Source organism: Stenella coeruleoalba (genome assembly GCF_951394435.1).
Source record: "Stenella coeruleoalba genome assembly, chromosome: 18".
NCBI lineage: Eukaryota > Metazoa > Chordata > Mammalia > Artiodactyla > Delphinidae > Stenella > Stenella coeruleoalba.
In genome coordinates, this window is record NC_137164.1 from 51,816,238 (window position 1) to 51,830,056 (window position 13,819).

A 13,819-nucleotide genomic window follows, 5' to 3' on the forward strand; every position below is an offset into this window, starting at 1 on the left:
AATCAAAAGAAAACTGGAGTACCAATTCTCATATCAGAAAAAATAGACTTTAAAATAAAGACTACTACAAGAGACAAAGATGGACACTACATAATGATCAAGGAATCGATCCAAGAAGAAGATAGAACAATTGTAAATATTTATGCACCCAACAGAGGAGCACCTCAATACATAAGGCAAATGCTAACAGCCATAAAAGGGCAAATCGACAGTAACACAATCATAGTAGGGGACGTTAACACCCCACTTTCACCAATGGACAGACCATCCAAAATGAAAATAAATAAGGAAACATAAGCTTTAAATGATACATTAAACAAGATGGACTTAATTGATACTTATAGCACATTCCATCCAAAAACAACAGAATACACTTTCTTCTCAAGTGCCCACGGAACATTCTGCAGGATAGATCGTACCTTGGGTCACAAATCAAGCCTTGGTAAATTTAAGAAAATTGAAATCATATCAAGTATCTTTTCCGACCACAACCCTATGATACTAGATATCAATTACAGGAAAAAAACTGTAAAAAATACAAACACATGGAGGCTAAACAATACACTACCAAATAACCAAGAGATCACTGAAGAAATCAAAGAGGAAATCAAAAGGCACCTAGAAACAAATGACAATGAAAACACGACAACCCAAAATCTATGGTATGCAGCAAAAGCAGTTCTAAATGCGAAGTTTATAGGAATACGATCCTACCTCAGGAAACAAGAAACATCTCAAATAAACAACCTAACCTTACACCTAAAGCAATTAGAGAAAGAAGAAAAAAAAAAACTCCAAAGTTAGCAGAAGGAAAGAAATCATAAAGATCAGATCAGAAATACATGAAGAAGAAATGGAGGAAACGATAGCAAAGATCACTAAAACTAAAAGCTGCTTCTTTGGGAAGATAAACAAAATTGATAAACCATTAGCCAGACTCATCAAGACAAAAAGGCAGAAGACTCAAATCAGTAGAACTAGAAATGAAAAAGGAGAAGTAACAACTGACACTGCAGAAATACAAAGGATCATGAGAGATTACTACAAGCAACTATATGCCAATAACATGAACAACCTGGAAGAAATGGACAAATTCTTAGAAATGCACAACCTTCTGAGACTGAACCAGGAAGAAATAGAAAATATAAACAGACCAATCACAAGCACTGATATCGAAACTGTGATTAAAAAACTTCCAAAAAAGGAAAGCCCAGGACCAGATGGCTTCACAGGTGAATTCTATCAATTCACCTGTGAAGAGCTAACACCTATCCTTTGCAAACTCTTCCAAAATATAGCAGAGGGAGGAACACTCCCAAAGTCATTCTACGAGGACACCATCACCCTGATACCAAATCCAGACAATGATGTCACAAAGAAAGAAAACTACAGACCAGTATCACTGCTGAACATAGATGCAAAAATCCTCAACAAAATACTAGCAAACAGAATCCAACAGCACATTAAAAGGATCACACACCATGATCAAGTGGGGTTTATTCCAGGAATGCAAGGATTCTTCAATATATGCAAATCAATCAATGTGATACACCATATTAACAAACTGAAGGAGAAAAACCATATGATCATCTCAAGAGATGCAGAAAAAGCTTTTGAAAAAATTCAACACCCATTTATGATAAAAACCCTCCAGAAAGTAGGTATAGGGGGAACTTACCCCAACATAATAAAGGCTATAGGTTGTGACAAACCCACAGCCAACATCATTCTCAATGGTGAAAAACTGAAACCATTTCCACTAAGATCAGGAGCAAGACAAGGTTGCCCACTCTCGCCACTCTTATTCAACATAGTTTTGGAAGTTTTAGCCACAGCAATCAGAGAAGAAAAAGAAATAAAAGGAATCTAAATCAGAAAACAAGAAGTAAAATTGTCACTGTTTGCAGATGACACGATACTATACATAAAGAATCCTAAAGATGCTACCAGAAAACTACTAGAGCTAATCAATGAATTTGGTAAAGTAGCAGGATACAAAGTTAATGCACAGATATCTCTTGCATCTCTATACACTAATGATGAAAAATCTGAAAGAAAAATTAAGGAAACACTCCCATTTACCATTGAAACAAAGAGAATAAAATACCTAGGAATAAACCTACCTATGGAGACAAAAGACCAGTATGCAGAAAACTATAAGACACTGATGAAAGAAATTAAAAGATGATACCAACAGATGGAGAGATATACCATGTTCTTGGATTGGAAGAATCAATATTGTGAAAATGACTATACTACCCAAAGCAATCTACAGATTCAATGCAATCCCTATCAAACTATCAATGGCATTTTTCACAGAACTAAAACAAAAAATTTCACAGTTTGCATGGAAACACAGAAGACACCAAATAGCCAAAGCAATCTTGAGAAAGAAAATCAGAGCTGGAAGAATCAGGCTCCTGGACTTCAGACTATACTACAAAGCTACAGTAATCAAGACAGTATGGTACTGGAACAAAAACAGAAATATAGATCAATGGGACAGGATATAAAGCCCAGAGATAAACCCATGCACATATGGTCACCTTATTTTTGATAAAGCAGGCAATAATACACAATGGAGAAAAGACAGCCTCTTCAGTAAGTTATGCTGGGAAAACGGGACAGCTACATGTAAATGAATGAAATTAGAACACTCCCTAACACCATACACAAAAATAAACTCAAAATGGATTAAAGACCTAAATGTAAGGCCAGACACTGTCAAACTCTTAGTGGAAAACATAGGCAAAACACTCTATGACATAAATCACAGCAAGATCCTTTTTGACCCACCTCCTAGAGAAATGGAAATAAAAGCAAAAATAAACAAATGGGACCTAATGAAACTTAAAAGCTTCTGCACAGCAAAGGAAACCATAAACAAGATGAAAAGACAACCCTCAGAATGGGAGAAAATATTTGCAAACGAAGCAACTGACAAAGCATTAATCTCCAAAATATACAAGCAGCTCATGCAGCTCAATATCAAGAAAACAAACAACCCAATCCAAAAATGGGCAGAAGACCTACAAAGAAGATATACAGATTGCCAACAAACACATGAAAGGATGCTCAACATCACTAATCATTAGAGAAATGCAAATCAAAACTACAATGAGGTATCCCCTCACACCGGTCAGAATGGCCATCATCAAAAAATCTACAAACAATAAATGCTGGAAAGGGTGTGGAGAAACGGGAACCCTCTTGCACTGTTGGTGGGAATGTAAATTGATACAGCCACTATGGAGAACAGTATGGAGTGTCCTTAAAAAACTAAATATAGAATTACCATACGACCCAGCAATCTCACTACTGGACATATACCCTGAGAAAACCATAATTCAAAAAGAGTTATGTACCACAATGTTGATTGCAGCTCTATTTACAATAGCCAGGACATGGAAGCAACCTAAGTGTCCATTGACAGATGAATGGATAAAGAAGATGTAGCACATATATTCAATGGAATATTACTTTAGCCACAAAAAGAAATGAAGTTGAGTTATTTGTAGTGAGGTGGATGGACATAGAAACTGTCATACAGAGTGAAGTAAGTCAGAAAGAGAAAAACAAATACCATATGCTGACACATATATATGGAATCTAAAAAGAAAAAAATAAAGGTTCTGAAGAACTTAGGGGCAGGACAGGAATAAAGACAGAGAGGTAGAGAATGGACTTGAGGACATGGGGACGAGGAAGGGTAAGCTGGGACGAAGTGAGTGAGTGGCATGGACATATATACACTACCAAATGTAAAATAGGTAGCTAGTGGGAAGCAGCCGCATAGCACAGGGAGATCAGCTTGGTGCTTTGTGACCACCTAGAGGGGTGGGATAGGGAGGGTGGGAGGGAGACGCAAGAGGGAAGGGATATGGGGATATATGTATACATATAGCTGATTAACTTTGTTATAAAGTAGAAACTAATACACCATTGTAAAGCAATTATACTTCAACAAAGATGTTTTAAAAATAAAATAAAATAAAGTAAATAAAAAATAAAATATTGGATGCTAAGTTTGAGTGATTACTATAAATTATAAATTAATGTGTTTCCACCGATGAGGTATTAGTATATGAATCCAACGGAATAAAGCTCTAGTGGTTGAATGTAAGGTATCTTTGGCAGGTAGGTGGGCAGATTATTTTTAGAACTTTCTTCTTCTGTTTTGACCTAATATAAAATCTACCCTTCTAAAGCATTTAAGAGTTTTAAATTTCAGTATTCCTGAAGTGAGGCTATTCAGAAAAAGAAGATAACTTCAGACTCTGGCTTCACGACATTTAAATATTTAAAGTCAACTTCATAACATACTCCACATTTTAACAAATTACTTGGTGAACTAAAATGTGGTATTGCTTCATTGTTTTATTCTATAAATATTTAGCTCTTGATGACATTCTTGACTACTTTGCCAACTAGCATTCTTCCATATTCAGTAAAATAGCAAAACAAAACAATTTTTTTCAGATATCCATTCTCTTCTGAGTGGCCGTTTAATCAAGATAGAGCTCCCAATCCTCAGCCCTGAGGTGAGTTCTGCTTAGTCCAAGCCTATTTTGGTACCACTTTTCCTGTGTCAGTGATTCACTGAAGGCTAGGGATATGACAAATTTCTGGCCAATGAGCTAGTAGGAGAAGCCTGACGGTGGGGTGGGGGGAAGGGATGAGGGGGTCAGAACTTTAACAAAAATAGACACAGAAAGGAATAAAGGAATGAAACCCTTTTCTTCTGCAGGATGTTGCACGTCTGGTGTGACGGCCACCCCAGAGCCATCCTAGAAATGAAAGAGCAGAAAGATGTGAAGAACTTGAATCTTGGATGATATCATGAAGCTAATGAATCAAGCAACCCTGGAAGCACCCTACCTTTGAGCTTCTTACAACACGAATACAGAAAATCCTTAGTAGTTAAGCCATTTTGAGTTAGGTTGTCTGTTATTTGCTGCCAATAGCACCCTCACCATTGTTAAGTATAATAATATGACAGGCACGATGTCAAGCCCTACAGGTGTAAAGACAAATAGGTCAAAGTTTTATCTTTAAGTTGCTCTTATTCTAGTGGGGGAGATAGAACCTATGAAAACTTAATTGTATTATGAAATGGTAAGAACAATGATGGAGATGTGGGTGGACACTGTGGGAGAAGTATGGTTAGTGCCTGGCTATGCATAACTTAGTGAATATGTGAAGCCAGCTCGGTTATTTATAAACAGCTTTTTGGAGGTACTAATACTGAGTTAATATTTCAATGCCTTGGGGGTATTGGTCATCTGGTCCTCTTCCAAAAGACTGAAAAATTCAAATTAATTTTAAGTGAAAAGTGCCAAAGAAGATCACTAAGCTATTCCATTCTCTAAATGAAATTACCTGTCCACTCAGCCAGGTCACAAAGGCACATTGTCTCAAAGAATTTAGGTTGGAGAATACATTTTTGTGACAAAGAGAATAAGATCATTAATAAAATGTAAAAGACTGGTTGTCCAGATAAACATTAATTTGATAATAAGAGATTTGATCTTCCATAGGAGGAACTGAGATAATCACCTTTTCTTCAGAAAAAAATTCTACTACTTTCCAAGCATTTTTCATACAGAGAAATTTACTTGGTCCTTACCTTAATCCTTTAAAGTATCTAAATTCAATCCCATTTTGCAGATGAGGAACTGTGATGTCAAAAAGCAGAGTTATTTGTCAAATGCAGAGTCAGAATTTGAACCCAGGTCTCCAAATGCCAAGGGAAATGCTTGTTCCACCACCCCACTCCAGGATAAACTGCTGACGCTCTCTGAGACTGTCTCTGACAACCTGCTGAAAACGCATGGATGCACACAGGGTAAAGGATCAGAGTGGGGACCACTCACAGGCCAGAGGATTGTCGGCAGATGTCCCATGGCACATGCCAGAGCATTCTGTCAGCCCCTTGAGGCACCAGAGCTTCAGACGACCAAAATGACAGGTTGTACAAAGATCCAGACTCATTACAAATGGCCCTTCTTTTCCTTTTGTTTCGTTCGTTCTGAGCAGCTGGCATCTTTCAGCGAACAGTCGGTATTATTATTTAAGACATAGTACATCATTAAAATAAAGCTCGGAGCTAATAATTATGTCTTGTTCAGGTGTTTTATGACTAAAGATTCTGACTTTCCCCCAAGGTCTCCGACTCACTCTTTTCCAAATTGCTTCTCTAAGGGCATTTGTTACATTGTGGATGTGTCCCCAACAATTAAATAGCAGTTTAATCCTCCCCCTCTAGATCTTTCTTTTGAGGTAGTGTCCCGGAGCCTACGCTACTTCCACTTTCAAGATGGTATTGATGGAGTTCTCAGTTGGCAGGGCGAGTGTGACTGCACACAGAGGTTCATCAAAGTGGAAAGCCCAGCTCCCAGCCTCCGTGTAGCTCACACTCCACAACTTGATCTGTGTATCAGCAATACTCCCGCCCCTCCCTGCCCTGCCTCCATCTCAACTGCTGTTCAACAGCTAGTAACACACTCAAAGCGCCACATTTCACTCTCAGGTAGGGAAAAGAGCGCAGGACCTAGATTATACAAGTATTTGAACTCTAAGCCTTATCTTATCTATAAAATCGATGGACAGTAGTCCCCACCATCGAGACTAATTGTGAAGATCAAATGGTTGTAAAATCACTTGGTAACTTGTGAAGAAGTTAGTAAGTACTTTAGAATTGGCAAAAACATTTTCATGTGGATTACCTCTTCAGAAGTTGGTGAATCCTGGTAGTTTGTGAGGGATGTTGAGGGGAGGGGGGATGGCCTTTTGCTTACATTTGAAGCAAACACCCTCCTGGACCATTTCCTCCCGTGGGCTGGTCTCTATCATGGCTGTGCTGGGTGTCAAAGTAAACAGAACGAGGTGTGGCAGCTACTCTGTGCAAGGCAGCAAGAGCACCAGGTTTATCTCAAGGACCGCCCCCACCCCCCCAGCCGCTGCTCTTCTCACATCCCTGAAAGAGAGAAACTCCAAATTAGCTTTTCTACACACATTTATTGAAAGCAGGGTCTGTGTAAGTATTCTTTCATAAACTATCGATTTACTTGTTCAACGTCTTAGCTTTCCTACCGTATAGGATTCACAAAAAGCATTTTGACCCAGACATTCAAATTACTGCCCCTTAACCGAGATTCTTGTAGGTTGCTTCTACTTAACCCAGTTTAGTTGGATATTCAGTAACAAATAGCTGAACTACTTTGATTCAACAGTTTTTAATCAGAAATAAATACCTTGATATGGATATCCAAATCTCAGAATCATATACACATACTTTTTTCTTTCTAGTATAAGTGATATATTTGATATGCTTTTGTATAATTTAGACCCATCAAGGGATTTTGACCCTAGACCACTCCTTATTTTTTTAATCAAATGTTTTCAGCCTCTTTTCAGGGTGGGCACTTTCCTATAGGCTAAGGATTCAGAGATTAATAAAAACTGAGTTGACTCAGCCCTCCTAGAAACTTGTAGTTTAGTAAAATTATCAGTCTCTTTTGCCCAAGAGGCATTCCTCTCCACCTACGTGATTTAAATGATCTTCAGGCTTCATTCAGGTTTGCCAAACTTAGGTAAGTTCAACTAGATATAAGCTAACTGTTATTTTATGAAATATTTTCATGGAAACAGAGTAGATTGAAAAACCCACTTATTCATATTAAGTTCCCTTTGGCAGTTGATTTTGTTCAAATCGATGAAATAAGCAAAATCCCAAACTTTCGCAGGCATTTTGGCTTTGCAAACAGCAACAATTGTTAGATTTGTCTAAATCATATTAGCTAACGTTTTTTAAGCACTAACAATGTGGTGTGACCTTAACATGGACTCTTCTTCTCAAGCCTCATAATAACACTACCAACATGATGAGGGATTAAGATTATCTCCTTTTTACAGGTGACAAATGTAGTGGGGACTAAACCAAGAATTTCTCACAGCTGTAGCCCTTGACACACTAGTAAAATAATGCAATGTTTCCTCACTCTTATATACTTGTTTTAATTTAACATTTACTGAGCACCTGCTTCGTGTAAATTACAGTCCTAAATTCTGGAGAAGGGAGTGAAATTAGATAAGATACAGTTTGCACCCTCAAAGGAGTTTAAAATCTACTAGAGCATACAGCCACAGACAGAAAAAATATAAGACATTGAGCTGGCAGAGGCAGTGGTGGAAGGAGTCCAGTGAATGGACCAAGGATAAAGCTTCCACATGGGAACACAGCTGCTATGGAGGAGTGTGTGCTGGGTACCCTTAAATCCACCCCCAGCAATAGGGTTAATGGTGTCAAGAGCATCACTCAGAGTCTTGGACAAGAGACCAGAGTGAGTTAGGAGGGCCTGTCTTGAATCTCTTGCATCAGAATGGCTGATGGAAGGACATCCTACCTCCACAGTTCTCCCAGATCGGCCCTCAGCCGTCTGCCCAACATCCCTCATCCACTCTCAGGTCTGCCCTCTGTGGTCCCACCCCAGCAGACCACCTACACTAGGCTCCTTCCTGTGGAACCTGAGGAACTCTCCACTTTACCATTTTTCTCAGTCAGTTCAGGCTGCTAGAACAGAATACCACAGACTGGTTAGCTCATAAACAACAGAAACTTATTTCTCACAGTCCTGATGGCCGGGAAGTCCAAGATTAAGGTGCCAGCAGGTTTGGTGTCTGGTGAGACCCACTTTCTTGTTCATAGACCACCATCTTCTCACTGTGCCCTTACATGGTAGAAGAGATGAGAGATCTCTCTGGGGTCTCTATTTTATGGGCACCACCTCACGACCTAATCACCTCCCAAAGCCCCCATCTCCAAATATCATTACATTAGGGAATTGGTTTCAACATATGAATTTTCGGAGGACACATTCAGTCTTTTTTTTAAGTTGGTCTTTCCCTTATTGGAAAAGTAACCTGTGTTTATAATAAAAATTCAAACTATTCAAAAGGACAGGAAGGAAAGTACAGATTTTGTTGTTTCCCATCTGCTAGCTGCCTGGGGCTAAGTAACAGGCCACTGGGCACCTGTCCCTCTGAGCTTCTCCTCGTAAACACAAGGACACCCACACCGACACCACACACATACACATTTGCCTCAAACACACTGGAGACGAGAGTCCTGCAGCACCCAGAGGCACGGAGCAAGAAATATCACGGAAGCCTCAATGACTGACACATACCTCCTGAGCAAGGGGACGGCTATAAAAATGTGAAGCTCAGATTTCGAAAACAAACTTCTGGTTACCAAAGGGGAAACGTGGGGGGAAGGTGCAAATTAGGAGCTTAGGATTAACATACACACAGTACTATATATAAAATAGATAATCAACAAGGACCTACTGCATAGCACAGGGGACTCTACTCAATATTCTGTAATAACCTATATGGGAAAGGAATCTGAAAAAGAATGCATATGTGTGTATGTATAATGATTGACTTTGCTGTACACCTGTAAGTAACACAACATTGTAAATCAACTATATTCCAAATAAATAAAATAAATCACATAAATAGCACTTTAAAAAAAACAGAAAATAAAAATGTGAATCTCCTGTCCAAAGGCAGGATCTCACTCAGAGCAAAGCACTCACAGCGTGGGCACCAACACTGTGAGAGGGGAAGGGTGCTCTGTTGAGCCATTCTCCTCGGGGGATACCTGAGGAGATTACGGGGACACAGGAGGCATCCTATGCCCACGTCTCTCTCAGTGGGCACCAGGCTCAGAGGTGGCATGGCTGGGAGCCATAGGGACAGGGGAGCCTTGCATAATTTCCCCAGAAATACGAATATTATCAAAGCAAGTTGGATCAGGAGAGGGGGAAAATGTTGGAGATGCTTGTGAGTAGAACTACAGAACACAAGACACTCCCTGAGGACTCCTAGGATTGCTGGAAAGAAATTTGCCATGGGTTGTAGGTCCCTCTGAATGCACCAGGACAGAGGCTGAAAAAAATGACTGCTTTGTAGCTGTTATCCTGACTCTCAGGATTCTGATGTGGGAAATGTGGGGGACAGGAGCAATACAAATAGAATACTCCTGACAGGGCAGATAAGACCTGGAATCTGAGCTCGCCGAGACCTTGACATCAGCGGGCTGTGGAGAACATACCTCCCCCACTGCTCACTGCAGCTGACACCAGATAGCACAGAGACACAGCCAGCCCCAGAGAGTCCAGAACGAGAGCTGCAATCAAACAGTCTGGGGGACACAGACATTTTCCTTGAGGCAAGTCACAAGATGCTCTACAACAGAATACAACTGCTTAAATAAACCCTCATCACAGCAAAATCCCCACTGGCGAGTTCTACTGCATAGACCGCATAAGTTTTTAAATAAATCCTCATCCAAAAAATGAATATTTTTTTCTGTCTTGTTTTTTTAAAACAACAACAGCAACAAAGGGTAAGAATGCAAATTGTACTAAATACTGGCTGATTACCAAGAGTGACCCCAGCTTTATGAGATTTCGGTTTACCATGGAAAAATGCAAGCAATTAGGAGTAAATGGGAGAGACTGGTCCTTCTCAGGGTATAGAATCACTAAATGAGGTCACGTCCCTACCCCACCTAAGCTGACGTTGCCAGGAGATAAAATATACTTTGCTGAAACAGGTATGTAAATGTTTACATTTTTGTCATCTCATCCATTTGTTTCAAAATTGTATCCATTACCTATTATTGCTTCTGGTAGATTTTTACTTCTAGTTCTATAAAACAATAGCCTGCTTCCTTTCTTAATAATTCAGTTCAAGGTTTCTATCTTGATGTTTGCTTGAGAGGCTCAGGATAACAATGTTGTATCTAAAAAGAAAAGAAAACTGACTCTCAGTTTGAAACAAATCTTAGAATGAATCAGAAGTTCAGAGGAATATGGAGCGTATCTGGACAGAAAAAAAAATCCCTTTAGCTGGAGAAATTCTACATGAGCAAAGAATTAACTGGCATCTCCTTCAGTCTTCTATTCTTTGATGTCGTCAGGAGTGTCAGACTCACCTTAGTTTGACTTGACCTCATGGAGCCTCTTCTGTCGTGGATTGATGCCCTTTGGTTTCAAATATATGTTGTCTTCTGGAGACTTTACTCCTTTTCTGGCCGTCATCCCAGTATTGATCAGCGTGGTGCCATTGCCCTATTCTACCTCAGAATGGTGCCAGAGGGATCGTCTAAAACCCAGATTTCATCGTTTTCTGCTGCTTATACCCCTGTGGTCATTCCTTATCAACTCCCAGTTAAAATGCTCAATGTCCTTAGGAAGGGCTGAAAGGATCTTCATAATCTGGGCGTCCCAACTTCCATTTTCCAATGAGAAAATTGGGAGCCAGTCCAGTAAAAAAGCTCGCACACGTCATCACTAACTGATGATGGATTCGTTTCCAAAAAGACCCCTGTCACGTGGAACTGAGCCGGGGTTTGTGATTTGAATTTCCCCTCTCAGAAATTCTGCATTCCCTCCAATGAAAACTGAAAGTTATTTTTTATTTAGAAAAATAGGAATCACACACTATTTCTAGCATATTTGTTATTTGAAAACTTTAGAGTTGAAGCCAGGTCACTAACGACGGTACTCAGAAAGCCGTGCCAACTTGTCAGAAAATAGTTTAAACTACGTTCTTTATTTCACCTCCTTCATCTGATAAGCTTTAATTTTCTATTTGTTTGCTTAATGCCAACAATCTGGGAGTCTCTTTTCATTGTTTCCTATGAGGCACCGTTTCCTAGATCATGATGATCATGATGACTCTGGCATTTCACTACCTTTAAAGAAACCCACCCCCGAAGAGCTTTAGGTAGTGCTTTTCGCCTTCTGAGGTCATCAGACCCTCAGCAGAAAAAGAATGCTGTGGGAGCCCTCCTCATTCCTGCCACCCTCTCCCATCAGTCTAAGGGTTTTCTCTCCAAACTGTGACTTCTGGTTCTGATAATTCCTACAAAGACAGTAAAAGACTCAAACCCCAAGCATCTCCAGAGTTTGCTCAATGAAACACAGGGTCCAGAGCCAGCCAGAGAATAATACTGAAATCACTGGCACCTTTGCCTCTAGAGCGATGCTCCTTGCCCTGCAGGTGGCTGCTGCCCCACGGGCTATCGAGGCTGCAGTCTGTGTGACCTGATGTCTCCTGATGTGGCCAAGACCTGGAAACAAACCCTCCTCAAATGACTCAGCCCCTGGAAGGAACAGCCTTGGATGCCTTTTAGCTCTTATTTTTCTGGGCACATCTAGGTGTAATGCATGTAAATTTGCAACCTACTACGCAAGGGGCCTCTTGCAAATATGTATAACTTCTGAAGCTTCTTCTTCTTCCGAATAAGATTAATACCCTAGCTTTTCTGGGTGATACTGGCTTTAGATCAGAGAACTCCTCACAGTTGCTGCTCACAGAAGTCTGTGGGTAATACGATAAAGGGTAGAAAAGAGAAGGAAGGGACTCCCAGGAGATTAAATATGGGAGAAAAGTGTTAAAAGGAGACGTAAGAGAAACTGCATCTTCATTTCCTTCATGTTAGTCTTATTGAATACTAACACAGGCTTTCTTTTTAATTGCAATATGTTACAAGTGTGAAACTGGACATCCAGGAAACAACATGAAATGTTCCCAAACGCTGAACAATACAAAATTTCAGGTGCAGTCTATGCGCTGATACCTTCAGGGATTACTCTATGTGCTGTGTTGGTTTTGTGTTGGAACACAAAAGTCACCTGGCACCAAAGAGTCTTCAGGAATTTAGAAACTTCAGATCCTACATCTCACCGTCTCAAGTGTAGAATTATGGGGCCCTCCGCCTGCTCTCTCCCTCTGATGACACTGTGGGAAATATGAGAGACACGTGTAATCTGTTTGGGGAATGAGGGAAGGTGTTGGAAAAACAGAAAACGTATTCCCTGGAAAACTATTTGAGTTCCACTAAGCAGAAAAATGTACAAACTCACTCCTAATTCACTCTGAAGTGGTGCATTTCTATTCCCTTGTAAAATACAGAAACACAAAATCGGAATGCGTGTCCCAGCCAGAGCTCTCTTTTGAGTGCTTAGGCCAAACAGAGTAAAACTTACGCAGCCACTGTGCTCTGTAAATCATAGTCTACAAAACACACAGTTCCTGCCTGCCGATTTTTTTCTAAAGAAAAAGCACTATTGTGCCTTATCCACAAAACTAACATACTATGAGGATTTAAAACAAACCAAAGCAAATATCTCTGCACCGATTCGCCCTTTGGTTCCACATCTCACTGAGCCCACCCCCATCCTCACCATCCTCACCATCCCCAAATCCCACCACTGTCTCTGGCTCCTGCCTCTTCTGGACTCCCACTCCTTGTCCGTCTTTTCTTCTGTTCCTATCGCCTCTTCCAGAGTGTGGGTCTGACTTGGACCTCACCCAGCAGTCTGCCTCTCTTGAGTTGCCCTCTATTCATTCCTTAGCCGCTCCCCAGGACCATCTTTCCTCTCTCATCCTTTTGGTAAACCTCCCCTTGAGCAACCTTCTTTACGCCCAGCTCAGTTGTGTCTCTCCTTGGCTCCGAATCTTGACATACATCTTCCTGGGCCTGCACGACCAGCACCATGGAGGCATTTAATGGTTTCCATGACCTGCCACTAATTCTGTGTTTTTCATTTCTTGCCCTACACCTTTACTATCTTTCTCTGCCAGAGTGATATCAGATCATCAGCAGTTATTCAAATACCTACCCACTTCCCAGTGTTTGCAAAGCATTTTTCCTTCTAGAATGCTGTTCAACCCACCTGTCTCCAGCCCCGAACAGATGGAAACTTCTTCAAATCTTATCCATAAGGCAAAACTCAGCTCCAAG